This window comes from Natator depressus, chromosome 5 (genome assembly GCF_965152275.1).
Source record: "Natator depressus isolate rNatDep1 chromosome 5, rNatDep2.hap1, whole genome shotgun sequence".
NCBI classification, from domain to species: Eukaryota; Metazoa; Chordata; order Testudines; family Cheloniidae; genus Natator; species Natator depressus.
In genome coordinates this window covers 98,792,020-98,818,554 of record NC_134238.1, presented here as the reverse complement: position 1 = coordinate 98,818,554, position 26,535 = coordinate 98,792,020, and the positions used below count along the sequence as shown (strand labels likewise).

At 43.1% G+C, this 26,535-nt stretch overlaps 1 protein-coding gene across 2 annotated transcripts in view; it reads right to left on the bottom strand.

Annotated features, from left to right (window-relative positions):
• KANK1 (KN motif and ankyrin repeat domains 1) overlaps window positions 1-26,535 on the bottom strand; it is a 178,239-nt gene that overhangs the window by 117,417 nt on the left and 34,287 nt on the right. For both annotated transcript variants that reach the window (XM_074953289.1, XM_074953290.1), the window contains exon 2: window positions 20,216-20,350. The gene's annotated coding sequence lies outside the window, so the exon portion shown is untranslated. The remainder of the gene's footprint in view (window positions 1-20,215; window positions 20,351-26,535) is intronic.

Here is a 26,535-nt window from a genome sequence, read left to right as displayed (position 1 = left end):
TAGATTGTCGGGCTCAACGGGTAGTGATCAATGGCTCCATGTCTAGTTGGCAGCCAGTGTCAAGTGGAGTGCCCCAGGGGTCGGTCCTGGGGCCGGTTTTGTTCAATATCTTCATAAATGATCTGGAGGATGGTGTGGATTGCACTCTCAGCAAATTTGCTGATGATACTAAACTGGGAGGAGTGGTAGATACGCTGGAGGGGAGGGATAGGATACAGAAGGACCTAGACAAATTGGAGGATTGGGCCAAAAGAAATCTGATGAGGTTCAATAAGGATAAGTGCAGGGTCCTGCACTTAGGATGGAAGAATCCAATGCACCGCTACAGACTAGGGACCGAATGGCTAGGCAGCAGTTCTGCGGAAAAGGACCTAGGGGTGACAGTGGACGAGAAGCTGGATATGAGTCAACAGTGTGCCCTTGTTGCCAAGAAGGCCAATGGCATTTTGGGATGTATAAGTAGGGGCATAGCGAGCAGATCGAGGGACGTGATCGTTCCCCTCTATTCGACACTGGTGAGGCCTCATCTGGAGTACTGTGTCCAGTTTTGGGCCCCACACTACAAGAAGGATGTGGATAAATTGGAGAGAGTCCAGCGAAGGGCAACAAAAATGATTAGGGGTCTAGAGCACATGACTTATGAGGAGAGGCTGAGGGAGCTGGGATTGTTTAGTCTGCAGAAGAGAAGAATGAGGGGGGATTTGATAGCTGCTTTCAACTACCTGAAAGGGGGTTCCAAAGAGGATGGCTCTAGACTGTTCTCAATGGTAGCAGATGACAGAATGAGGAGTAATGGTCTCAAGTTGCAATGGGGGAGGTTTAGATTGGATATTAGGAAAAACTTTTTCACTAAGAGGGTGGTGAAACACTGGAATGCGTTACCTAGGGAGGTGGTAGAATCTCCTTCCTTAGAGGTTTTTAAGGTCAGGCTTGACAAAGCCCTGGCTGGGATGATTTAACTGGGAATTGGTCCTGCTTCGAACAGGGGGTTGGACTAGATGACCTTCTGGGGTCCCTTCCAACCCTGATATTCTATGATTCTATGATTCTAACTTGCAGATCTCCAGACCCAAAAGGTAAGGGGAGGGGGCTGCAGAGGCAGCTGACCCATTTTTGTGCCCAACCCATCTGGCAGAGACCCCTCCTTGCAGGAATCTTGGGGTAGCCATTGGGCTCATTTCCATTTCCCAACACACACACACACACACACTAGTAGAAGAGTGTGCTAAATGCTAACGCATGGAGCCACCTAATGAACATTACAGATATTGTCACTTGGAAAAACTTCTGCTGAAACATACATTAGCTGACAGAATAGTCCTCATCTTCTCACAAGTGAGTTGTTATGAGGCTCATGACCCAGGCAATCACGAATTTGCTCATGCCCCAATTCTCTTTGTTGAATTCCGTGGCTGCCAGGCAAGGAAAGATACAAAACACTGTGTGCTGATGTGATAGACACACAGTTTAACCAATGGAAGGCAAACCAATCATGTACACTAGAATGGTATATTTTCAAACTTATGGATGCACACCTCTAACAAATGCTTCCTATAACCCAGTGGTTCCCAAACTTTTTTTTTTCCACAGATCACTTGAAAATTGCTGAGGGTCTCGGCGGACCACTTAATGATCTTTCCAAATGTTGTTTGTACCGTTAGCTAAGTATTGTAAAGCGCTTTGGATAAAAGTGCTATATAAAAAAACCTAAATAATAATTAACGTGTTTTTGTTCTACAAATAAAAGCACACAACTCATATTTTAATATCAGTAGTCTCTCCCTCGCCGTGGCAGCCACCAAGCTGGGAAGGAAGGGGGGGTGTCTCCCTCTCTCCCCGCCACGGCAGCTCCTGAGCTGGGGCTGGGAAGGAGGGGGTTCTCTTCCCAGCAGCTGCAGCCCTGGAGCTGGAGCAAGTGGCCTCTTTCTCTGACTGCTGCAGCCCTGCACATCCCAAATTCCCCCCACCCCCTCTTCTCACCCCACTGCCCCCCCCACCTACCTCACCTCCTATTTCCCCCCATCTCACCCTCCCACCTATCCCTATTCCCCCTGAGGCCACCACCTCACCTTACATGTGCATCTTCTCCAGGGTCCAGGCATCTAATTAGTGGAGCCATGTCTGTGCAGCTCCACTAATTAGGTGGGTGACCCTTCACTCTCTTGTGTGCGGCCGCCCAGACATGCACCTTAGAAGGAACTATCCACGGACCACCTGAATGGAGCTCGTGGACCACTGGTGGTCTGCGGACCACAGTTTGAGAACCTCTGCTATAACCAACAGAATACTGGAGCTGAGCTATAAACTCTGGACCTTTTCCCACAGTGTATGGGTATGAATCAGATTTAGTGTGGCTGATGTGATGAGGTCCTATGATGGTGTCCCCTGAATAGATATCTATACATATCTTATAGATAGATATAGATATATAGATATTTATTATGTTAGATAATACATATCTATTCAGGGGACATATATCATAGGACCTAATCACATCAGCCACACTATCAGAGGCTCGTTCACCTGCACATCTACCAATGTGATATATGCCATCATGTGCCAGGAATGCCCCACTGCCATGTACATTGGCCAAACCAGACAGTCTCTACGTAAAAGAATAAATGGACATAAATCAGACATCAAGAATTATAACATTCAAAAACCAGTCGGAGAACTCTTCAATCTCCCTGGTCACTCGATTACAGACCTAAAAGCGGCAATACTTCAACAAAAAAACTTCAAAAACAGACTCCAATGAGATACTGCTGAATTGGAATTAATTTGCAAACTGGACACCATTAAATTAGGCTTGAATAAAGACTGGGAGTGGATGGGTCATTACACAAAGTAAAACTATTTCCCCATGCTTATTTTTCCCCCTACTGTTACTCACACATTCTTGTCAACTGTTGGAAATGGGCCTTTTTATCACTACAAAAGGTTTTTTTTCTCCTGCTGATAATAGCTCACCGTAACTGATCACTCTCGTTATAGTGGGTATGGCAACACCCATTTTTTCGTGTTCTCTGTGTGTGTCTATCTATCTATCTTCCTACTGTATTTTCCACTGCATGCATCTGATGAAGTGGGTTTTAGCCCACGAAAGCTTATGCTCAAATAAATTTGTTAGTCTCTAAGGTGCCACTAGTACTCCTCGTTCTTTTTGCTGATACAGACTAACATGGCTACCACTCTGAATCCTAAAAGAGATGCTCTTTCAAAGTTCAAATAGAAATGTATTTAGGGAAGCCCTATGGCCTGTGTTATACAGGTCAGACTAGATTATCACAATCCCTTCTGGCCTTGGAATCCATGAAGTACTTTGAAATCTGCAGGAACAAGCTGGAAGACAACAACTTCTTCCCCAGTCACTGAGTTCCAGGAAAAAGGACTGACCCACAGAACATGAACATTCTGTCAGTGTATTTTTTAAACGGACTACATTTACATGTTTAAACGTGAACTACTAATGCTTCTGCAAATCAAGTTACAGTATTTTTCACTTATCTGCCTTGTCTGGAACTAAGGATTCTGCTCTGTATTTTCCCTGCAACTGTACCTAAAACCCAGCAAGCAGCATTCTCTTGCATTTCTGTTCTGCTTTAAGAAAAGGAGTACTTGTGGCACCTTAGAGACTAACCAATTTATTTGGGCATATAAATTGGTTAGTCTCTAAGGTGCCACAAGTACTCCTTTTCTTTTTGCGAATACAGACTAACACGGCTGCTACTCTGAAACCTGTTCTGCTTTAGGAGTTAGTGATTTCCAACAAAGTTAAATAAAAGCACAGAACTCACAAATCAGTCAGAGCAAGGTTAAAAGCTTTTCAGGTCTCCTCTAAAGTATAAAGCATACGTTCAGGGAAACACATGTGCAAGGTACCAGCGACTCAAGTTCTGTTAACATTCCTTATCGGGACAGCATTTTTAGCTTTGTTTGTATCTGCAGTGTTCTGTGCTTGGCTATCTGCCAAAATCCTATGGGCTTGAATAAAAAAGCTCTTCAAAAGCAATCAGTCTTTTTACCCTGGGGGTACGCAGAGGTCTTCCAGGGGGTACATCAACTCATCTAGATATTTGCCTAGTTTTACAACAGGCCACATAAAAACACTAGCAAAGTCAGTACAAATTAAAATTTCATACGACTTTACATACACTATATGCTGAAATGTAAGTACAATATTTATATTCCAATTGATTTATTTTATAATTATATGGTAAAAATGAGAAAGTCAGCAATTTTTCAGTAATAGTGTGCTGTGACACTTTTGCATTTTTATGTCTGATTTTGTAAGCAAGTAGTCTTTAAATGAGGAGAAACTTGGGGATACGCAAGACAAATCAAACTCCTGAAAGGGGTACAGTAGTCTGGAAAGGCTGAGAGTCACTGTTTTAAAGGATCTAGGTTCAGACACTAGGAAACACCCATCACAGTTGTCAAAAGCATAGATCTTTTCCATAAAGGGTATAGGAGAGTTTACCAACCTAGGATGAGGGTATTATCCGATTACATTTTGGGTTTTTTCCCTAAACCACTCTTCTCTGGACAGCAATTCCCTTTGTCAGTCAAATAGAGTTACATTATGAAACTGTGTTCAAACAAAACAAACAAAAAAAACACGCCATAACACCACTGTTTAACATGCTCAAGACACCAACTTTGTTACACAAAAGGTTTGGTCCTTTCTTTGTAAGTGGGACCAATCACTCTAGAACCAGACTATGAAAGCCTATTCTTTTAAGGGTCCCATCTGCATTTGGAGGACAGATTCAGTGACATTTATACCATTGTTGTCAAAGAACCTCATCAAAATGCTGATCCAACTTGTAGTGTAGAATAGACCTTAACCACGTTTCATTAAACGGGATAAAGACTTGATGTATACTTTATTTACTTGGCCAGTATTTCTACTTTCCCATTGCAATTATTGATCATACACATGTGTTAAATAATGGCTCCTATCCACTTCCTCTGACTAGTTTTCTCCTTTTGTCACTACAGAACCAAAACAAGTTGTCAAGGAAGTTGTGAATTCACAAATTTAGCATAATGACTTTACTGTAGATTAACAAGAGGAGGATATGGGGGTACAAGCTCTTGTTTTAACACAACCAGGAGCAGTAATCAGCAAACAAAGAGCTAATGACAATATAGCTGCCCCCTCTCCCTCATTCATATATATTTTTCAGTTATTTTAACTGGTCTGTCCGTGTAAAGACTTGAACGCAGGAAGCACAAATTATTGAACGTGAGAAACAGACTGGAGTTTAAATTTAGACGTGAACACATTCCTCACTCACTCGGCAAGTCTTTCAGGAAGCGTCTGAGGAGTTAGACAAGCTCAGATCCTCCTCTCTTGATTTTCATTAACCACCGACTGTTTTCTGGCAATCCCATTTCACTTCAGGTAACGTGTCCCATCCCCACCCTACCCACAGCTGTTAATTCTATTATTTTAAAAGGCATGCTTCTATTATAATCTAGATTTCAATTATCAAAACCGTGCACCAGCAACATTTGTATGAACAGCTTCTCTACCTAAAAACACTAGTTTGCTAAATATTCATACAGAGAACAATATTAAAGAACCAGTTGTTCAGCAAAAAACACTCATTACCATCCCAATAACCATGTTATCGGAATGGCAGCACATTCTGCTGTTAGGTATCATTATTCTTTACAGTCCAAATTCATGGAACAGTCATGAAGCAGACTGTATTTCTTTTGTATCTGCTGTGTAACATCACCAAACATTACTCATCCAAGCAACCACTGAAAAATTTAAAGTAAAGGCTGACCTTTGAGACCAGTGTTTTCCTTACTGTCTTGAAAGTACAGGAGTTTTCAGTGAAGGAAAATGTCTCAGATTAAATAATACTTGGCAAGAAAGGAAAAACACCACACCACTCAAGAAACAGCATTTGTCTTTTATGAAAGGTCTAAGTGGTGTCTCAAGAATCCTTTTTTTCCATTAATTTAGTGGTGTGGGATTTACTGACGCTGCTTTATGAATGACTGCCTTGCTACTTATTTGCTAATCTGTTTTGGGATCATTGCTGCAGACTGCTCGAAAAGGAAACACTGACAACTCTCCAACAATACCATGACACAATACAGTTACTGAGTTAGAAGACCTTAACAACACTTTTATGGTGGTGAAAATACAGACGTATTTGTGAAAAATTATTTTCCATTTTCACCCCTAAGAAAACAAAAACATCTGCATCAAAACAAATGTACTGGGTGCACCCTAAAATAGATGATTTTTGTGTTCTCCCAGCAACTCTTTGCTTTCTCAAACGTATTCACATATCTCTAGGATTTATAGCGTAATTGTGGAAGTTACTAAGGTTCATGGCTTTAAAAAAAAAAACCCCAAACCAAAAAACCCAACCTTCAAGCTAAGTACATGTCTGGATTAGTCAAACACAAACATCTGCACCTACTTTAGATTTCTTCATAATAATGTTACTACAAAGACTCAAAGTTTCCCCTTCTTGAGGAAAAGAAAATTGTGAAGTTTGGATTAAGATACCAGTGACTAACCAACTGACTCACATGTTTTCATCCCCTCCTCCTTTTTCAATTCTAGCCCTGACCTGATCAGCAGAAAGTCATACCAATTAGAGTGCTGCCAGGCATCCGAAGCAAAGCCAGTGTTCACAAGATATTTGGCAAGCTACTTCATTAATTTACACTCTAAAAAGCAAGGCAGCTACATTTTTTCCTATGATTTGTTAATATTGTTGATCCATACATAGAGAAAGTAATTCCCATCTTAAAATGAGTACTTCCAATTTAGAAAAAAAGAGTCACATTGCTGTCCAAATTTTTTTTTACCTTTTATTGTGTCTTATGAGATACTAACAGAAATGGAGGCAAAAGTCTCTTTCTTTTCAAATTGTGAATTGTCCATTTTCCCTGTAATCATTCAATTCACTTCCCCATTTGTTTGTATGGATCCTCCACATAGCAACAGGGGAGAGAACAGTGTTTTAAAAAAATATAAACTTTGATTGAGAAGACCATAAAAACTGGCAGGGACACAGACTTGCAGATGATTAGTGTAGTATGAGAAACTACCTATGAATCACTTTGAGAGTGAGCAGGTTTCAGGTTGACCATGTCTCTTTCAGTTTTCAAATTTACCTTTAAAACCAGGGGTTCAACCTTTTTCTTTCTGAGGTCCCCCCCCAGGCTATAAAAACTCCACGGCCCAGCTGTGCCACAACCACTGTTTTTCTGCATATAAAAGCCAAGGCTGGTGTTAGGGGGGTAGCAAGAAGAGCAATTGCCTGGAGTCCCACACCACAGGGGGCAACGCAAACTTAAGTTGCTCAGGCTTCGGCTTCAGCCCGAGGTGATGAGGCTCGGGGGCCCGGACTGCAGTCCCACATGGTGGGACTTCGGCTTTCTTCCCTGGGCCCTAGCAAGTCTAATGCTTGGCGGACCTCCTGAAACCTGCTCGCGGTCCCCGAGGGAGCCCCAGACCTCTGGTTGAGAACCTCAGATTTAAGCTTTCTGCTTCAAGGCAATTAGATTAACTCTGTTCAGTTTTTCTTCAAACTAACTTCTGCTCCAGGTATCTAAAACCTTTCTTTTTTTCCCGCACACAAAGCATCTAACAGAAGCCTGAACACATTAGTTCCATCCCCATTATTTTCTATGCATCATCGTAGATCATACACTGATTTGGAGGAACATTCACAATGGGACAATAGTTTGGCCCAACATTTTCTGAAGAAGGTCTGTTATCCCTTATCACCCCTTCAACGTGTATTTTCTTCAACGTGTATTTTCTCTTTACATTACACCATGTACACTGGATATGTGGCTTTGGCTGTACCTTTTAAAATATATGAACTAGCTCACTTTGACAGCTCACTTTGACACAAACAAATTCTCTCTTACGTATCAGAGTTGTTAACAAAGGACACATCATTTCTGATACAACCATATTGAAAGAAGCAAGCTACAAAACAGCTTGCCCACACAGTTAACTCTAGACACACATGGTCTCCCAAGTGCACAGCTAATCATGCTATCATCTCTCATCATTTTCTCCTTTTCCTGATATTCTCATCAAGGTATAGGACTACACCCTGAAAACATTTTACACACTAGTAATAATGTATTTCCAGGATCAGCCACTTATGCCAGCATTTTCAGAAGCGGTCACTGATTCTTAATGCTTGACTTGAGATCCCTTGCACCTGATTTCCACACGCTATTTTGTAACCATGTTCCCAAACACATCTGTACCTGCTGTGCTTAGAAACTACACTTAGAGCACTACAGAAAACTTTGCAGACAGAGCACAGATGCTGTTCCAGTTCTAACTGCAGTCCTAAATTCTATCTCACTGAAGACAATGGTAGTTCTTGACATTCAGCTTCCCCACTTGAATTCACAAGGCTTGGAATTTAAACAAATAAAAAAAAATACCCATCATTTGTAACTTGAGCAAGTATGGTATGGAAACCAGTAAGACAGACACGAAACCCTCATGATGCCATTTTCAGAGCAGAATTTCACTTTTTTAATAAGTATTGTATTATTTATTCATAGACTTAAATGAAAAAGTTAATCTTCAATTTCACAAAACAAATCTGGGGACAAGACTGGCCTGACAGCTCCATCATGTCCATGTATCACACTGACAAACACAGGATAGCTGGTTCTACGCTACACTGCCTGTCAAGCCCTTCCATTTGCTGTCACTGATGTAAAATGAGACCTCCATACAGTTCACTATGAGATTTCCAACCCATGTTTTATTTGCCATGTAACTGAGCATCTAATCACATTTTTGATAACCACTGAGCCATTTGGACTTGGGAAGGAAATATTTCATAAGTTACATGAGGAAGCATAAAACTATCTTCAATACTTTAAAGACAAATGAGGCCTGGTTCTTCTTTGACTTACAACAGGTAAGTGCAGAGGTACTCCATTCACGTTAATGGAGTTAAATAGCTGTAAATGAGAGGTGAATCAGGCCCATTGTATTTTAGGTTGTTCCATGCTCACTATGAGTTTATCCTTATATTGATTTAACTGTAAGGTAAGAGTTACATTGCAAGATAAGCTACAAGGGGATCAATTTAGGCCATAGAGGGCAATTCTTATTTTTCCTCTAAGCTATAAAAAGGAGGAATGAGTCCTGTTGCCAACAAAATATTTCACCAGAATTATACTGAACATTTAATTAGTCATCTTTAGAAAAGGGAAAAGAACTGGACTCCCATATTATTTGAGAGATTGTTCCTCTACTATTTCTCTTGATTCCAAAGATTTCAGCGTAACAAGTTAAGAAGGATACTAAGCCCTGGTCTACACTATGAGGTTAGGTCGAATTTAGCTGCGTTAGGTCGATTTTATAAGCAATACGTCTACACAACCAACCCCATTCCGTCAACCTAAAGGGCTCTTAAAATCGATTGCTGCACTCCTCACCAGCGAGGGGAGTAATGCTAAAATTGACCTTGCTGAGTTGAATTTGGGCGAGTGCAGACGCAATTCGACGGCACTGGCCTCCGGGAGCTATCCCAGAGTGCTCTAATGTGACCGCTCTGGACAGAGCTTTGAACTCTGATGCACTAGCCAGGTACACAGGAAAAGCCCCAGGAAATTTTGAATTTCATTTCCTGTTTGGTCAGTGTGGCGAGCTCAGCAGCACAGGTGACCATGCAGTCCTCCCAGAATCGCAAACGAGCGCCAGCATGGACCGAAAGGGAGACACTGGATCTGATTGCTGTATGGGGAGAAGAATCTGCAGGCCGAACTCCGATCAAAAAGAAGAAATGCTAATATATATGCCAAAATCGCACAGGGCATGGCGGAGAGAGGCTGTAACAGGGAAACACAGCAGTGCCGCATGAAAGTTAAGGAGCTCAGCCAAGCCTACCAAAAGACAAAGGAGGCAAACAGTCACTCCGGGTCAGAGCCCCATACATGCCGCTTCTATGATCAGCTGCATGGCATTCTAAGGGGGGACCCTACCACTACCCCACCACTGTCCGTGGACACCTGCAAGGGGGGAGTCTCACGCAACAGGGAGGAGGATTTTGTAGATGAGGAAGAGGAGGAGGAGGAGGAGAATGCACAGCAGGCAAGCAGAGAATCTGTTCTCCCCGACAGCTGGGACCTTTTCATCACCCTGGAGCCAATACCCTCCCAAGGCAGGTTCCTGGACCATGAAGCCGGACAAGTCACCTCTGGTGAGTGCACATTTGTATCTACACTACAGGGTTTAAAAGCAATTGTGTTTAATGTTTGATTTGCTCTGAAGAATCGGGATGCATCTGTGGCCAGTACAGCTACTGGAAAAGTCTGTTAACATGTCTGGGGATGGAAGTAAGTCCCTTCTTGCAGCTGCTCGAACAGCCCAGAGTTCCTAAAGATGCGAGCATCATGCACCTTTCCCAGCCACCCCATGCTGATGTCAGTGAAACGTCCCTTGTGATTCACCAGTGCTTGCAACACCACTGAGAAGTACCCCTTGTGGTTTATGTACTGGTTGGCAAGGTGGTCTGGTGCCAAGATAGGGATATGCGTTCAGTCATCGCCCCACCACAGTTAGGGAACCCTATTGCAGCAAAGCCATCCACTATAACCTGCACATTTCCCAGAGTCACTACCCTTGTTAGCAGAAGGTCAGTGATTGCATTGGCTACTTGGATCACAGCAGCCCCCACAGTAGATTTGCCCAATCCAAATTGATTCCCGACTGACCGGTATTGCAAGCTTCCACAGGGCTATGGCCACTCGCTTCTCAACTGTCAGGGCAGCTCTCATCTTGGTATTCCTGTGCTTCGGGGGGGGGGGGGGGGGGGGAGCAACTCACAAAGTTCCAAGAAAGTGGCCTTACGCATGCGAAAGTTTCGCAGCCACTAGGAATCATCCCAGACCCGCAACACTATGCGGTCCCACCAGTCTGTGTTTGTTTGCCAGGCCCAGAATCAGCCTTCCACTGTATCAACCAGCCCCACTGCCGCCATGATGTCCCAATTGCCACATCCTGTGCTTTCAGGAATGTCTGTGTCCATGTCCTCCTCACAATCATCCTCGTGCTGGCGGCTCCGAGCCAGGTTCTGCACATACTGCAGGATAATGCGCGAGGTGTTTACAATGCTCGCAACAGCAGCGGTGAGTTGAGCGGGCTCCATGCTTGCCGTGGTATGGCGTCTGCACAGGTGACCCAGGAAAAAAAATCTATAAAAATCGACCTAATTTCATAGTGTAGACATACCCTAAGACAGTTAAGATTCTTTTTGTCCTACAAAGGGGCACCAACTAGTTTCAGGTTTGCTGGAAGAAAAACCAAAACTGTTTTATAATGTATGAATAAACCAATATTTCTGCTCTTTTGTTAGACCACATTTAAATCCCTCTGCTTCTATGAACACACAATTTTTAGTTGCCAGTAGAAAGTCTGGCTTGCATGAGGCGATATATACTGTGTGGCTGTTTACAGTTGATTATGGCACATTACATACCTTGGCAATAGATATTTAAGACTTACTGGATAAACCATGAAAAACTTCCTTCTCTTTCTCAACCTTAGCTTTGTCTCCATTAAGTGTTGCCATTAAATTCATAATCTTGATTGTTAAAATAGTTCACTTCAAGATATTGATGCTCTATTTAAATCCACAAAGCCCCAATACCCCCTTTGAAAGAAATGATGTTATGTTAAGGTGAAGGAGTTACAAAGTCAGTAAGAATTCATAACTTCTGCATTTTAATCATTCATAGCCACTGTACTTGATTTACCCCACAATTTCCATCAGAAAATGAAAAAGTTTTGAAGAATGAGTTATTCTCAATGTAAATCTTCTGCAGGCCTCTGTCAATCATGTTAGCCCTTTCTCTGGTTAGCTTTTCCTGCCTCCTGATTGAAACTACACGACCAATTTAATTGCTTTGTGACTTCTTATCTTAAAGGCAGAAAAATATGGAAAGCTAAAATGAAGAGTTAACACTCAGCAGTTCCTTTAAGCAATGATGGAAAGCCTTCACAAAAAAGCATAGTGTATTAAGATCTCAAATGGATTTAAATTCACCTTTCACTATCCTTATACATTTTTGACAGAAGCAGCCAGCATATGATTCCACAATTACAAAACACTATTCTGAAGTTTCCTATATTAGAATATGGAGGGGAGATTATTTTTCCAAACATGGGATTGTCTCTCTCTGTTTGTTTACCATACACTACTATTCTAACAAGATAAAGGGAATTTGAAATCAGGAAGGAAAACTATGATTTCAGGACATTTAGTGTAAAAAGAATATTTTAAGTTGGATTTCTGTTGTAAGACTGGGCACCTGCAAAGTTTTCTGTTAGCAAGTTTTTATAGTTTCCAGTCTGTTGAACAGATCCTTGAACATTTATTCAGTGATTTTCAGAAATATGTTCTGAAGGAGTTTATTTAATCATGCTCCAAACAATTTATATGATTAAAAGGAAGAATTTTAAAAATCCAGTTAATGTGTCACTCTCTGTTCCATTTACTTTTTGCACTTCTGATCAGTTTGGACAATTAAAGACAATTTCAGTACTGTTTACTGTTGAGTTTACGGTCAAGTTTAGTACTGCAATAGTTGGGGTTCAAACCCTTCAGGGAAGCGTTTGCTTAAAAAAACCTACACACACAAGCTGTTTTCAATGGTACTGTTATATCTAATTTATATAAATATTTTGTTTAGGTTTTATAAGAACTTGTTTTCAAAAAAGCAAAATTTAGGCCCAAAAGGTAAAGTTGACAGTGCCACTTTAAATCTTCATATAGAAAAATACCTAAACAAATCAACCAGCTGTTGTGCTGACAACATCAAATAAAGAAATTGTGGAGTTTATTCTACCCTTTATCAATAATGCATGGCTGCGCACAGACAATTTATAGCTGTTTTCCATCACTGGGTATTATGTAGTACTAAATTAAGTCTACAAAATTCAAGGACAGTCCACCCACACAGCTACTGTAAGCCAGACATGCCACTTTGAATAAACATTTTAGAAGCATTTTATGAGTTTTATTAGCGTATTGGGTCACACAACTCCTCATGGACCGAATATTCCTGCCCACCCACCCACCCACCCACACAAAATAAATACTCATTCGCACACATGTTCCTGAAGATGATCAGCAAAAGGAAAAAAGTTGGTCTTGCGCCTCCACTTACGCCCCTTTTATTTATTTATTGCTATATATATATATATAAGGTCTGACTTAAAATTTGAAAATTTAAACCCATGTAGAAAATAAAATTTCTTTTCTACACAACAAACTAAAAAGTGTTGCCTACCTCCAAAAACTCTATGGTGAATGCTAAACTCATGAAGTTATGACACCACCAGACTCAAGAAACAAAAGGGGTTTTAGTTAGACTGTTTAATAGGTGTAAACAAAAAAAATTAAGTTCAATGAGTAAAGGACATTTTTAAAACATTATTTTCAGGTCACACACTTCAGAAAGCACACACCAGGTTTTCAGTAACATATAAAAATCAAATCTAATTAGGAAACTAATTACTGTACTGCAATCCCCTTATAGAGTTTATAAAGCCAACAGCAAATCAGAGGTTATATCATCACTCTGCAGGCTCAACTGATGATATACTTGTACTCTAGAACAGTGGCTCTCAACCTTTCCAGACTACTGTACCCTTTCAGGAGTCTGATTTGTCTTGCATACCCCCAAGAACCCCAAGTTTCACCTCACTTAAAAAACTACCTGCTTACAAAATCAGACATAAAAATACATAAAAGTGTCACAGCACACTATGACTAAAAAATTGCTTACTTTCTCATTTTGACCATGTAATTATAAAATAAAGCAACTGGAGTATAAAATATTGTACTTACATTTCAGTGTACAGTATGTAGATCAGTATAAACAAGTCATTGTCTACATGAAATTTTAGTTTGTACTGACTTTGCTAGTGCTTTTTATGTAGCCTGTTGTAAAACTAGGCAAAATCTAGACGAGTTGATGAACCCCCTGGAAGCAGAGTTACCAACCCTCCAGGATTGTGCTGGAGTTTCCAGGAATTAAAGATGAATCTTTAATTAAAGATTATGTCATGTGACGAAACCTCCAGGAATTTGTCCAACCAGAATTGGCAACCCTACCTGGAAGACCTCTGCATACGCCCAGGGGTACATATATTCCTGGTTGAGAACCAGTGCTCTAGAAGTAGATTAGAGTCAGTTGTATCCTTTGATATCATACTGTGGTCTCAAAATATTAAGGAACACAAAGCAAGGAGCAGTTAGTGATAACAGACACCCCTTAAGAGTGAGAACACTACAGTTCTGAGTTTTGCATGTGAATCAGTTCTATTGAGGCTCTGCCCACATTGCAGTTGAAGCTTCACTTCAGCATAGTTCTTGCTATGGTTCCAATTTCAGAGTGAACAGATTTAAGTGTTGTCATTTAGAAAGGGTTGGCGGTACCATCAAGAAGGTAGTTCTCTGCCCCACTGTAAACTCATTGCTTCTGGCATTGTATAGTCACTGCCGACCCATTGTCCCTCTACAAGAAATACCAATGACACCGATGGTTCTGTGAAAGCCTTGCTTTTAGCAATATGTTTGCCTTTCCATAAGCTGTCAGCACAGCAAACTGTCTGTTTAGCTCAGTGGTTCTCAAAAATTTTGTACTGGTGACCCCTTTCACACAGCAAGCCTCTGAGTGTGATCCCCCTTATAAATTAAAAACACTTTTTTATATATATTTAACACGATTATAAATGTTGGAGGCAAAGTGGGCTTTGGGGTGGAGGCTGACAGCTCGCAACCCCCAAAGTAATAACCTCGCGACCCCCTGAGGGGTCCTGACTGCCAGTTTGAGAACCCCTAGTGTAACTGGTCTGGCCCTCCTTCATCTCAGCCTCGTGGCATGCCATCCAGAGAGCAATGCTATTGGTGCCACTCTGTGTGCATGTCCAACAGTACCCGAACGCCAGTGAAGCAGTATGGGACAGCTATGCAGATTTTCCCAGAATGCATTTAGACAACACTGTTGTTTGCAGTGTTGTTGTAGCTGAGTTCATCCCAGAATATTAGAGAGACAAGGTGGGTGAGGTACTATCTTCTATTGGACTAACTTCTGCTGGAGAAAGAGACACACTTTTGAGCTATACAGAGCTCTTCTTCAGATCACTAGACAATGCTAAGCAGTACGGTGGGTGTAGATACACCCCCAGATAGATGGAGTCAAAAAATTCCAGGAGACATCCTCGGGTAGTTCCCTGGTCTGCTAAAAGAGCAGAAAGCAGTGGCAGGACAGAGTTTTATTCCACAATATCAAAAAGAAAGCCACGAAACCAAAGTCCCTCCTCAGACATTCTTTCCATCTCTGTCATGGGGTCAACATGTACACTTGGTACAGGATTAAGAGATTATCTCTCCTATCTCAGAGGCAAAAGCTATTCCAGTTCAGATTCAGCTGTAATTCAACCACATCCTTTACATAAATCTAGTTTCCCCATGAATATGTAAAAGTCTCTTAGCCACTTCTCATGCAGTAAGATTTTTAAAAGTACATTTATTGAATGCTTGGATTTTGATTTGCTAAAATAAAAAAAAGTTTTTTGAATAGGTCCAAGAATTCCTGCTATAGAACATGCAGCTGCTCATTTAAGATTTGTGGAGACTGAAATATTATCCTCAATTAAATCAAAGCAGTAGGACAGAGCTCTGAAAAATGAGAACGCTCTGATTCAGTTTCCTTTGGTTGTTTAAAAAAATGGAATCAGTTTTAAGAAGCCTATTATTCATCTTGCACTGCCAAGAAGTTTGCTTTGGAATTAGAAAGGTTTTCATTTCTTCTTTCAGGAGCTGCACAAAATAACACAAAATAAAAATATACACGTAATATGCTTGATCTCTATTCTTCAGGTAGAGAAGAACATTGCTCTGGAGTGCACACTGTGCCCTATTATGAGACGTGGTCCCTTCCACTCTTATGTTCTTGCTACACAGTGATGAGCACTCTTCTGCATTTAAGTTACTCTTTTAATACAGCACAGCTCATGTAAAAAAGATTTGTTATATTTTTTGTATATATACACCTAACCCTTTTAAATTAAGTAACAAAGAAATAAAGATGTATTGATCTGAACATGTTACATATATACACAGTACTCCAAACTTATTTCATTAAAAGAAGAAAAATTCTTAAATATGTTTCTGCTAAATGAATAGTCTTGCTGTACTATATTTTAATTCTTAGTAAAACTCTCCTTAATAATACACACTGCTATTACTACTACAGTGCTTTATTCATACCAGCAATTAAGTAGCCACTTAGTTATGACATGTTTTACTTTCACCTTTCAGGTGCAAAAGGCAAGGAGTGTTTACTACACTTAGGAAGGGTGGGATAGAGAGGAAGGGGAAGACTCAGTTTAGCAACTTAACAAGGAGCAGTGCAATACAGGAATCTCAAACTTTCCCCAGCGGGGGCCACATTTAAGAGAGCATTTCACTCCTCACCTACTTGCACTCAGCTAACACCCTTGTGGCACCTGGCAACCAAAGCAATAGCGTACACCTTATATGGAATTAGCATTTGTTTGTTTCTTAGCAGTCTGGTGTGAAGAGTTTGTCTTTTGTGAAGAACAGTCAGACACAGGCTGCATTTGCTGCTCATTTAATGTCCCCCTTCTCCTCAGCAACCATTCCAGTCTCCCTGCTTCTCTTCCATTCATCCCTTTCTCCTCCCTCTGTGCATGTTTCCTTGTTCTGTTCTCCCCTGCACATCCAGTCCAGCCACCAGTTCCTCTTCTGCCCTGCACAAGTCAACCAGCTGCCTTATTCTCTTCTCCCCTGGGCATTTCTCTCTCCCACTGGTGGCTGGCAGCTCCAGTCCCAACTTTGATCCCCAAAGAAAGCTCCATGTTCCTCACTTCCTCCTCTGAGTAGTAGCCTTTACTAGCAGCAAAGGAGGAGCCAGCCATCAGCTGCTTTTCCAAGCCCCAATGCTTTTCACTGCAGAAACTGCTTGAACTCCTGTTATCACAGAGGAAAGCCAGCACTACTATGTAACCCAGACATCATAAGAGATCTAAAGGAAGCACTCCATGGATTATCAGTAGCCCAGACTACACCCTATACATCCCTACAACCCATCGGTTTAATATGCATACAGGCAATGCAGGCAAACGTTTCCTTTTCATCTCTGGAGGATGTCACAGTTGCTCAGCATGGATGAAGTTCACCTCTCACTGCACCAACCCTGAACTGAACTCTGTGCAATAAACTCCAAAGGGAGAGAACCAATGGAACCTGCGCGCATCTCCAAACTTGCACACCAGGCCTCATGGCTGTAGCACAATCTCTCCCCCACACCCTGAGTGACTAGTTTTGGCGGCTGGTATAGTGGCTGCTGCCCCTGTGATGTTTTTGGGCCACTAGATTCAGTAGCCCCTGATTATCCCAACAGTACTCATTGCAGCTGGCAATTCAGGATAAGCACAGAAACCACAGGGCCTAAGCAGTATGGATGGCTTGTTTGGACCTCTGCATCTGGACTGATTTTACTCTATGACCAGGTGTGGCTCATTTCTTCTTCGTTACTTTAAAACATGGCAACCAAACTCCAATTGTCAGGGTTCGCAAGAACTCATCTTTCAGATTTAAGAGGCATGTTTAGTTTTAAGCTGTGAGCAACTCTCATCCTAACTGTTTCTTCTTCTAGGGTCTCTGGGAAGGTGGGCAAACAATGGCCTGAGATCAGTTGCTGTTTCAGACCGTAGCCACCGTCACCATCTAGGGAGATCTATGGCATGGAGGAGAAGAGGGATGGCTCTTGTACCATGTTGCTCCCCCATCACCAAAACTGTATTCCTAAAAACAAGAACACATACAGCAAGACAGATAGCTGGCGGGAAGAATCAGCAGGCCCAGCAGTCAAACCAGAAACCAGCCCAATGATGTTGCCTGCCCGCCCTCAGAGCTTGCTAGCCTCCTGCCTCTTTTCCTCACACGCCCTTGGCTTGGTTTTAAAAAGAGATGGGAAACTGGGCTGTCTCCCCAGGCCCAACCTTAGTCTCTCAGAGCAGAGTGCGTTGGAGCTCTAGCATGACGTTTACAGACCATCATACCATTCATGCCACTTGTATGTTATATCCCTTTCCCCCACCCTGTGTCTTGTCTGTAAGCTCTTCATGGCAGGGACTGTTTCTATGGGCTTGTTTTCACTGCAAAGTATTGCCCTTAAGCAGTGGTGAGCTGGAGCCGGTTCCCACCAGTTCGCTAGAACCAGTTGTTAAATTTAGCAGCCCTTTTAGAACTGGTTGTTCCGCGAGGGACAACCAGTTCTAAAAGGGCTTCTAAATTTAACCGGCCAAAAGTGGCGCCTTAGGCGCCGACTCCATGGGTGTTCCAGCCCTGCAGCACCCAAGGGGAAAATTTGGTGGGTGCAGAGCACCCACCAGCAGCTCCCCGCCCCGCGCCCGGCCCCAGCTCACCTCACCTCTGCTCCGCCCCCACTTCCTCCCCTAAACGTGCCGTCCCACTCTGCTTCTCCGCCCCCCCAGGCTTCCCGCGAATCAGCTGCTCACGCGGGAAGCTGGGGCAGGCTGAGAAGCAGGCCGCGGCTTCCCGCTCAGGCCCAGGAAGGTGGAGGTGAGCTTGGGCGGGGGGGAGGCGCGAGGAGGGCTGCCCACACCGCAGCAGGTAACCCGGGGGGGGTGGGGGGACACAGGGGAACCACTCCTCTCCCCAGCTCACCTCCGCCACCCTCGGCCTGAGCAGGAAGCCACCGCCTGCTTCTCAGCTCTCCCTGGCTTTCCGCCGAACAGCTGATTCGCGGGAAGCCAGGGGGAGGGGGCAGAGAAGCAGAGCGGGGCGGCGTGTTCAGGGGAGGAGGCGGAGCGGAGGTGAGGTGAGCTGGGGCCAGGCGCGGGGTGGGGAGCTGCCGGTGGGTGCTCTGCACCCACCAAATTCTCCCCGTGGGTGCTCCGGGGCTGGAGCACCCATGGAGTCGGCGCCTAAGGTGCCACTTTTGATGTGATCAGTGGGGGAGCGGCCACTCCCCCTGCTCCCCCCCAGCTACACTCCCCCCACCCCTAGGAGCCAGGGGGACCTGCCGGATGCTTCCTGGGAGCTGCCCCAGGTAAGCACCTCCGGGACTCCCCACCTCGCCCCCCAGCAGGTGCCTCTGGCTCTTAGGGCTGGGGTGGGCACCCAATACGGTGGCCCATGAGACCCTCCTGTCCGGTTCTGGGGGCAGTCGGGGACAGGGGAGGGGGGTGGATGGGGCTGGGGGGGGCGTCAAGGAATGCGGGGCGGTTGGATGGGGCAGGAGTCCCGGGGGGCAGGGGTGGGCAACGACCCTCTCGTGGGGTGAGGAGGGAACCCACTGTTAAGATTTTGGCAGCTCATCACTGCCCTTAAGCCAACTTCCGTCCACACACAAAAACCTCTCACTCAGGTGTAGTGCATGCTTTACACCTAGGCTAGCTGGCTTGGCTGGGCTATAGGCTAACGCCTGAGTGATGCTTTTACTCAGGCTGGTAACCTGCCTGCTTTGCAGTGAGAACAGACTAAACCAGTCGAGTGCCGACAGTCCAGTGCTTTCCCCACAATCCCCCTGCGCGCCCAGAAGCACACGCAGGTTCTCCCACAGTTCACGAGCATACAGCAGCTCAACTTACTGCAGCACCAAGAACACACATGGCTTTGCAAAATACAAAATACGGCTTTGCATTTTGGATATTCACCCCCAAACCCGGTCAACCCAGGCGTCAATCACCTAAGTTAACTCTGCAGCGAAGATGTACCTTGTTTATACAGTGCCTACCCCAAGGGGCTCCACTCTCATTTGGCCTTTAGGTGGTACAGTAATACAAGTACATTATAATAGTAGCAGCTCTATTCAAAGATTGGAGAACAGGGAGTCACTTTTCAGACCAGAACTGCACTTTAACCTCTATATGCCTCAGTTTCTTGTAAAAACAGGGATATTATCTCCCATACTTAACATCCCAAGGGGACAGAGGCTTAAAAAAAAAAAAAACCCACAAACACTTAGGGATACTCTAATGGAAGGAACTATACAAGTGCCGAGCCTAGAATTAGTGATTAAGAAGCCTAGTTTTTCCACTAAAAAAATGCTAAATAAATAAAGCCTCATTAGTTCAGTGAAACTAGCCATGCTTTAACTGACATTGAAGATCTAATAAGAGTGGTTTAAATCTTACCTCAAAAAATCTGTACCGAACACAATCCTCTAGTTTCCTCCAGGCGTTTTTTAGGATCAGAAATAAAAGTAAAGGAGATTCAGCTAGTGCAACACTTCAGCATCTAACAGTACATCCAGATCCTTGAAAGTCATTCTGTAAGGAAGGAGGCAAAAAACAAAGCATCTGTTAATGATCCACAAGAGTAGTATTGAGCACTTAATATACCATACATTTATCATCTAATTATTTCACAGTTTAGATTTGTTAGACAACCCTAAAATTTTTTAAAACAATCGGTTATTTTTAAAGGCTAAAAGTCATCTGTCACCAAGTAACATGATCATGCTCACAAACAGTGAGCAAAGTCAGTGAGAAGGAGCTTGTGAGGTTTTTGGTTACAGGATCTCTGCAAACAAAGATAAGAGTGTAAGGACATGGTTTCCCAGTTTAACTCACCTCAGTTAAAGCAATAGCCAATATGAACATAAACAAAACAAAAAGGAGAGCTTGTACTAAAGTTATAAGGATGCCATATGTGTCAACTATTAAATCAATGCTGCCAACATTAAGAATAAAAACCTAGGGAAAACTAAAAGTATCCTTTCACCCAAATTACTGTTTTGTCAATCCAGATTATTAATTTAGAAGCATTAGGTGGAAGTGTTACACTATTAATTATGATTTCCATGGGAAGGGTAAATAGGAGAACAGCAGGGGTTTAGTAGGTAAATTCATTCAGATTATAATGTCTCAAGAGGAACAGACACACGGAGAGGTCCACATATACTAATTCAGACTGGATTCTCCAGTGACCAATAGACATAGAAAGGATTTTTGGATAAATAGCCTTGCTTTAAACTGGCTGAGGGCCTCCTTTCCACTCCAGCAAATGGACAGGACTTCTGGTCCTAGGGAAGCCCAAATCCTCAGGGAAGGGTTGGATGGACTTTGGCCCACATAGGCCTCTCAAAACTGAGTGCTTGTTCTGAGCTGCAGCTGTGATGAATTTATGACCTCAGGGACCATTCCTGAGTGGGGTTTGAAGAACTAATCGCCAATCAGAGCTTTTGTCAGATGTGTAGGTTCTTTTAATGTTTTTAATATGTTTGCTCCGGGATGCTTTCACTGTAAGAATACATCTGCTTGCTTAAGGCTTCTCTACATTTAAAACGCTACAACAGCGCCTCTGTGCCACTGCGGCTGCACCCCTGTAGTGCTTCAGCATAGGCATTACCTACGCTACCGTAGGGCTTCCCATCGGTGTAGGTAATCCACCTCTTCGAGAGGCAGTAGCTAAGTCGATGGAAGAATTCTTCCACCGACCTAGCACTGTCTACACGGGGACTTAAGTCAGCTTAACTATGCCACTCAGAGGGGTGGATTTTTCACACCCCTGACTGATGTACTAAAACCGACCTAATTTTCTCCAGTAGACTAGACCTTAGAAACAGCTGTGTAGTAACATACCACAGGAACCTGGGGTCATGCAACAAAATTAATAGGCAGCAGGTTTAAAACAAATAAAAAGGAAGTACTACTTTGCACTACACAGTCAGCCTGTGGAACTCATTGCCAGGGGATGTTGTGAAGGCAAAACCATAACTGGGTTCAAAAAAGAATTAGATAAGTTCATGGAGGATAGGTCCAACAAGGACTATTAGCCAAGATGGTCAGGGCTGCAACCCCTTGCTCTGGGTGTCCCTAAACCTCTGACTGTTAAATGCTGGGACCAGATGACAGGGGATAGATCACTTGATAATTGCCCTGCTCTGTTCACTCCCTTTGAAGCATCTGGCATTGGCCAATGTCAGAAGACAGCATACTGCGCTAGATGGATGATAAGAATGGCCATACTAGGACAGACCAATGTTCTTAACTGTGCCAATCACAATGTGTACCATGTCTGAGGAGAGAAGCAAAGCAGGCCTGCTTAGGCAGTCTTTTGCTGGGAATAACCAAGTGAAGGCCTGGAAATAACCCATTCAGAAAAGAGAGAGAAGCAGGTCTCCACCCGAGAGATCAGGTAACTGGGGATGCCAGAAGTCTGAGAGTGGGTGCCCTGGCTGAACCCCTAATGGGAAATACAGGAGCAGCTGCTCTGAATTGTGACACACACCATGAGTAGTTCCCATTCAAGTCAACAGAGCTACTCAGAATGTATGAAGTTAAGCACACGCCTAAGCCTCTGCAGTATCAGAGCCCTAGTGTGTAGTACAGCTCTCTCCCTGTAAGGCTTTTAAAAGTAATTTGGTCACTTATGTTTAAGGCTGCAAGTCTGTCAAGGAGGTCACGGAAGTCACGGATTCCGTGACCTCCATGACTTTTGCAGCAGCTGGTGCTGGCTCAGGGGCTGCCCGAGCCAGGCAGCCTCTGGGCCAACAGCAGCAGTTTGAGTGTGTAGAAGGGGGCTCAGGGCTAGGGGCGGGGGGCATTTACCTCGGGATATGGGGTTCCCTGGCTCCCACTGGCATGCCCCCCCCTGCAGCTCCTAGGTGGTGGAGGGACCCGCGTGGGGGGTATTGTCTCCGCGCCACACGCTGCCCATGTCTGCAGGCCCCGCCCCCGCAGCTCCCACTGGCTGCGGTTCCCGGCCAATGGGAGCCGCAGTAGCTGGTGCTTGTGGCAGGAGCAGCAGAGCCCCTACCCCTGCCTCTGCTGCCTAGGAGCTGCAGGGACGCAGAGCCGGGTAGGACACTCCTGCCAGCCCCACCAACCCCGCCCCCTCCAGCACCAGCGGGGGTCCTGGGCCACATCCCCCACAGCACCCGTGGCATGCTCACCCGCGCAGCCCCTCACCCAAGTTTTAGTCAGAACGGGTATTTTTAGTACAAGTCATGGGCAGGTCATGGCCCGTGAATTTTTGTTTAAAGCCAGTGACCTGTCCATGGCTTGTACTAAAAATACCAGTGACTAAAACATAGTCTCATTTATGTTCAAATACCAGTTATTCAATTATAGATCATTTGTGGGACAAAAGGAAGTGGGGATGATCCTGGAACGATGCACTGCTACAAGTACAAAATTCAACTCCTTGAACAAATAAATCCTCCACTTAGGATTGTAAGCTTTTTTTTGTTTTAAAGTAACCTTTTCAGCCAAGGTTAAGATATCTGGTTTTATTCTGTTAATACTGAACAGGAGTGGAGTTAAAATTGATGTACAGTTTAAGAGATCCAAAATGTTCTCCTATACCTTCCCCTGAAGTTTTGAAATTGCCTGTGGTGCAGTCCTGCAAGTGAGGGTCACACAAAGACCTGTGCAGCTCTAGGCACCCACAATTCCAGTCCCCACAGCAGAGTGAAATGGACAAAGTTGTAGTCAGTTTCATTCTGGAGCGCCTACTGAGGACATGCTAAGTGAAGAGTACAGAGTGAATATCTGATACAGGTGCAGAATGAATATCTGATACAGCTTTAGGGGCACTTGGCAGGTGGTGCCGGAGGAGGAGAGGGAAGAAAAGACAAAGCAAAACGAAGCAAGAGTTTTGGGTAACATTTTGAGGGGAAGAAACATTGTTTGCATCCAGGTTTTAATTTTGAAGGCTTTATCATCATCAACTACATATTTATACTTTCATGTGGAAAGTCACAAAGCCATTGTTAGCTAGTCGCTAAACCACCTGATCTAACCTTCATGGAATACATGGGAATTAGTCCAAGCAAGATTAAAAACTCTTCACAATCAATGGGCACTCAAATTAAGTCACGTCCTGATGCCCCAATTGCTATTTTCTTGTTAATATGCACATATTGTTTTCAGCCTGGTTGCTTTAAAAAATAAATAATAAAAAAATTAAAAACCTACAAAACTGTTCTTTCCTCTCAAACGCTGCTTTAAATAAATAAAAAACTACGATGACAGGCAACTTTTCATACCTTAGAATAACATTTGATTTTCCTCACGTTCTAGTAAGATATAGGAGATCCAATATTTAACAAAGACCAAGAAGTAGCCCCATTATTTGTTTAAAACCAAAAAATAAACTATTTGCAAAACTATACCCTTGTGTGACTGTAAAGCCTTTAATCAACTTCAAGACTGTTTCAAAGCTGGGAAACAAATAAAACACAGATGCGGATTCTTTCCCTCCCCCAATCCCTCAGGTTTGATAAACATTTCAAATTTGTCAGATATAATGAACTTTGTTTACATTACACATTTACCTATTCAGGATAGCTTCTAAATGATTTCAAAATACAAAGGAAAGCAGTAGGAGTACATCTATTAGTAACAAGAACTAACGGACACACTGGATGAAGTACTCCATTTTCAGCGTCAGAGGTTTAAAAGGCATTTCTTCTCAGCTCAGAGGTAATACAGATATTTATTTTTCTAAACATATTTAGAAAGAGAAAAAACATTTTATCGTTCTCTATACCAATGTTGGCTTATATTTGAACATGTTTTAAGTCTGTGCATATTTATTTAAATGTACCATACACATTTTCAAGTTTGTCAAACACTTCCAATCAAGTCAAGCACATTTGAAAGGGGTTTTATTTTGGTGTTGTTACTCTTGACTATAACATCCATTCAAAACTTTATCTAAGCCATTGTATGATTTTAGGTTTATAGAACTATGGTGTTTTGTAGCTCCATTAACTACTTTCCCTTACAAAAGGATTTTATGGGTGTTTTCAAAAATCCCCCTCCTCTGTCACTCTCTCTCCCTCTTAAAAATAAAATAAAAAGTAAAAAATTCAGTGATTTAGAAGAGCTAAGTGAGATGACACAAGGTGGTTATATTCCGAAAGAGGCATTATGAAGTTCTATATTTCTAGTCCTGAGAGCATCCTGTCCTCTGCTCTCTATACTGGCTTTCCACAGAATATCAAGTCAATTTTCCAGGTTTTAGTTCTTATCTTCAAAGCACTCAATTGCCTGGGCAAAGTATATCTAAGAGATCGCCTAAAGCTCTGCAATGAGGACTATGATGCATAACTCTGCTTCTCTGGCCCAGTGGAACTTTCTAAAATCGAGGTAAAGTTTGTTGGTGTGAGAGATGGAGCTCTCTCAGGGGCTGGTCCAAGGCAAAATCCCACAGGAACTAAGGACCATCACAAACCTCATCACAAGGGCAAGGCACACGCCTTGGACTGTGGCTTCTCTAACACACAAACAGTGCATACGTATTTTAAAAAAAAACAAAACCCACATCATTCTCCCCCTGGGGAGAAGATGAGGGAAAGAGAGAGAGAGAATGAATCATACCTGACAGATATTAGTCATGTCCCTTAATGTACTACTGAAAGGTGCTCAGATACTACTGTGTTATAAAAATCTACACAGAAGAGAATTCCACATCAAAGTTAATTTGTCAAAGAAGTCACCTTTTTACTTCTGAACTGCCAGCTTTGTCACTCAGCCTGGCTTACTACACTACCAGTGACAGAATCTACGATCAGACCTTTGTTAACAAGTCCACTAGTGATGTACAAACCAGAGGAGAACCTAGTTCACTCCACCATAGCATTTCAGAGCCACTGCAGCTACCTGGAATAAAGAGTAGCAGAAACAAAAACATGCTCAAAACAGTCCAGATACTATACTAGATACAGAGGAAGCATGTCTGTTGATTAATGTGCCATTTTTACACAGCCAGTTTTCCAATCTTAACCCCATTTTGATACAAACAAAACTCATAGACACATAGAGTAAGACCAGAAGGGGCTATCATGATCATCTAGTCTGACCTCCCACACGTCGCAGAACTTCACCCACCCCATCCTGTAATACACCCATACCCTCCAGCTAAGCTACCAAAGTACCAAAGTACTTAAATCCTGGTTTTAAGTCTTCAAGTTACAGAGAATCTCCCATTTATTCTAGTTTAAACCAGCAAGTAACCCATGCCCCATGGTGCAGGGGAAGGCAAAAACCCCATCAGGGTCTCTGCCAATCTGACCTGAGTGGAAAAATTCCTTCCTGACCCCAAATATGGCAATCAGTTCAACCCTGAGCAGGTCAGCAAGACCCATCAACCAGACACCTGGGAAAGAACACTCTGCAGTAACTCAGAGCTTGCCCCCTCCCTATCTAGTGCACCATCTCTAGCCATTGAGATTTTTGCTACTTGCAGTCGCAGATGGGCCACATGCCATTTTAGGCAGTCTCGTCACACCATCCCCTCCTTAAACTGATCAAGCGCAGGTTAGGATTTTTACACTCAACAGCTCCCCGAGAAGGCTGTTCCAGAACTTCACTTCTCTGATGGTTAGAAACCTTTGTCTAATTTCAAGCCTAAGTTTATTGATGGCCAGTTTCTATCCATTTGTTCTGGTCTTAACACTGGCACTTAAATACCAGGGAAGGAGAAGAGTTATTTAAGTTATCCCAAA